This window comes from Populus trichocarpa, chromosome 11 (genome assembly GCF_000002775.5).
Source record: "Populus trichocarpa isolate Nisqually-1 chromosome 11, P.trichocarpa_v4.1, whole genome shotgun sequence".
Lineage (NCBI taxonomy): Eukaryota > Viridiplantae > Streptophyta > Magnoliopsida > Malpighiales > Salicaceae > Populus > Populus trichocarpa.
This window is the reverse complement of record NC_037295.2, coordinates 12,535,160-12,538,167: the sequence shown is the minus strand read 5'-3', so window position 1 is coordinate 12,538,167 and position 3,008 is coordinate 12,535,160. Positions and strand designations below refer to the sequence as shown.

The 3,008-nt window shown below is 34.4% G+C and overlaps 1 long non-coding RNA gene across 1 annotated transcript; it reads right to left on the bottom strand.

The window, feature by feature from the left end:
- Positions 1–398: 398 nt before the first annotated feature.
- LOC112329107 (uncharacterized) lies at positions 399–2,134 on the bottom strand. The gene is made up of 2 exons (XR_002984599.2): positions 947–2,134; positions 399–849 (listed from the first exon to the last, which is right to left on the bottom strand). It is a non-coding gene; the product is annotated as an uncharacterized LOC112329107 (long non-coding RNA).
- Positions 2,135–3,008: the final 874 nt, after the last annotated feature.

Here is a 3,008-nt window from a genome sequence, read left to right as displayed (position 1 = left end):
TATACAGGATTTAGTTTAAACACAATAGGATCAATAGAAATAAGCATAATTATAATAATTATGCCAATAAAAATACAAAACTATATGATAATATAATTAATTAAATCATTCAACAACTGATTATATATAAATAATCGAAAGATGAAAATCATATATCCTCTGTTGATAAATCTAACCATCGATCCAGATTCTCTCGTCGTCATCAAAATATAATACTCAAACCAACAAATCTAGACCTCCCAACCTAATCTTCCACTTCTCTCTTGCCCTCACATGGCCAAGAATTATTGCTTGGAAAAGGGATAAAGAATTGCCAAGTATATGGTCTCATAGAAAGATACAACTGGCCTGCCTAAAATAGCACAGGAAATGAGCATAAAGGTTTTTTTTAATAAAAAAAATAAGATTGTGCTTCTGTAGTTGTTCATAGCTTCAAATTCAAATCAATAGTTTCTCCTACTTCACCACCAGACCAGGGCAATAATTAATAGCTTTTGGTGGTTGGCCAATCTGCATTGGTGCTGGGGGAACGAAGCAATAGCTAGTTGCTGGAGAATTTGATCTTCCACGTTACCCTTTAGCAAAATCCATGAGATAAAATAGCTGGATATATAGAAAAAGTGAAACGGAAATAAACATTTGCAGTTTAATTAATTAATCTCACTTGATGAGGCAGTGACTCAAAATCAAAGGCTTATGGAAGGCTAGATAAGTTGAAGGCTAGGGCATGAAATTTGTAGACGTCAAAGTAGTAGCATGAGGGGCTAGAGTACTGAGAAAACCTCCATTGCAAGCCCCCTCTTCTTTGAAGTAGGCTCCAAGATGGAAGGAGAACACGAGAAGCCTTCTCTAGAACGGGCACAGATATGCAATAAGAACACTTGTAAAGTAGAGTACGCAATTAATTGATAGGAAAAATAAATAAATAAATAAATAAAAGAAAAACCTGAAAATGCATTTCTGAATTCACCATGCATCTCCTTGATTACGAGAAAAAAATAAATCACCTTCTCTTCCCGTATCCAAACAGGTGAATCATACGTATATATAGTTGTCGTACGTAATAAGTTTGGTTTGAAGGGGGCTCCATCTGAAAATCTAGCAAAGATGATGATGAACTTCCTGATGAGGCATTTACCTTCTTTTGTTGCTCTTCTAGTCTTATTTTCTCTACTTGTGCAGCACCAAGCCCTCTCTGTGGCACCTTCTTTTGTTTTTTTTTTCCTAGACGATCTACTAATGTTGCCCATACGAATACCACCACCACACACTACCATTGCTAGTGCTACGTTTCTTGATTTGCTCTTCATGAGCCGTTATTATAATTATCTTCCATGACAAAACGTTTTCAAGAACTCGAAAGAAACCCAAATGCCAAAAAGTGACAGGAACATATAACCCTTATTTTTCAAGCTAGTATTAGCATATATATAAATACCATGTTTCTGCTCTTCTTGGAACTTCTTGTCATCAACATCAAGTTTTGAAGAAGTTTCACATGCAAGGATCTAGACAGCCACACTAATCCACATACACAATAAATAAATCTTGATTTTCCTGCTGCTGCTAGTACTGGTGTATATCACTGCACCACTGTACGTTTTGTTCTTTCTCGACTATTCTTGTTATAAAGGACAGAGCTTGGAAAGAAGTTAAAAGAAGGCAGATACAAAGAACGAGAGAGGGAGAGAGAGACAACATACCCAACTCTTGAGTTTGAAGAAACCACAATCTGACGATTACAAGGTACAACAGCAAAATCTAGAGCAACTTCAAGGTCGACCCATGTAGTTTCAAAAAGGAAATGAAACAAACAGAAAAAGATTACGAAAAATCTCCCAAGGTATGGTGCCGATATCGGTATGGGAAGTGTAGAGAGAGAAGAAGAAGAGAATCTGAGGGGGTTTCTGATTTTTCCGAGACCAGTTGAAGTTTTATTGTCGGAGAGACTGATTACTTGAAAAATACAAGTACATTAAATCCAAACCATCCGAAATCTAAAGCACTAACAACATACATATATACATGATATGATATGACGCATTTTTGCCCATATTCTCGCTCCAAACCGACTCTCATGGATCTCTCTTACTCACTCACTCTCATCTTCTTTCTTTCCCAGTCAGATTTCATTTCTCTCTCTAAATTGTGTGCTAAAATTTCTAAAAGGAGCTAAGAGCCAAGTGTAAGTGGGCAACGCCACCTTAGCTTGTTTGTTTCATTTATCTTTTTGGGCCAAATATGGGGCCGTCTGATTGTCCCTAACACACATGCATGGAATTCACCACTTCTACATGACATTGGGTTTTGGATCCTTTCATACAGCACAACGTTGGTTTATATATATATATATAAGTAAGTAATGTCAACTACATATATATTGTGGAAAATGTTTTAATTAATAGCATATGCTTTTTAGGATAGATAAATACAAAGTAATTTTTTACTTTACTAGCAAATGATTATTTGGTTATGATTTTAAATGAAAGTTTTAATATAAAAATACATCATGAAAAAGATCAAAACTTGGTGGTGTAAAAGATGCTTATATGAGATAAATTGAAAGTAGTTGTGCTTTGTTTAACAAATGAGAAGTTCGATCTTTAAATATGAGTGTCTATTGGAATAATAATAATATTCTTACACGAGTGGTTGTTAATTCAAGTTATTTTTTTATTTATCTTTCATCGTTATATTGAATGATAATAGAATTTTATAATTAATTTTTTTATTTATTTTATATGGAGTTATCATGGTCTTATAATTCAGATTACGAGTTTTTTGGGTTAGTTATATTGACTCGGGTTTTTTTTCCCAATCTTTTTATAATTGAATATTTTTTCCAGTTTCATCCTTCAACATTATGTTGATTGAGGATTGGACTTCATAATTTTTTTTGATTTGCTTTCTATGAAGTTATCTTGGTCTCTTGACCCGGGTTTGAAAAATTAACTTGGGTTGACTCAAGTCAAGTGGCGGAGTCACAATGGATCAAAAGGGGGCAATTG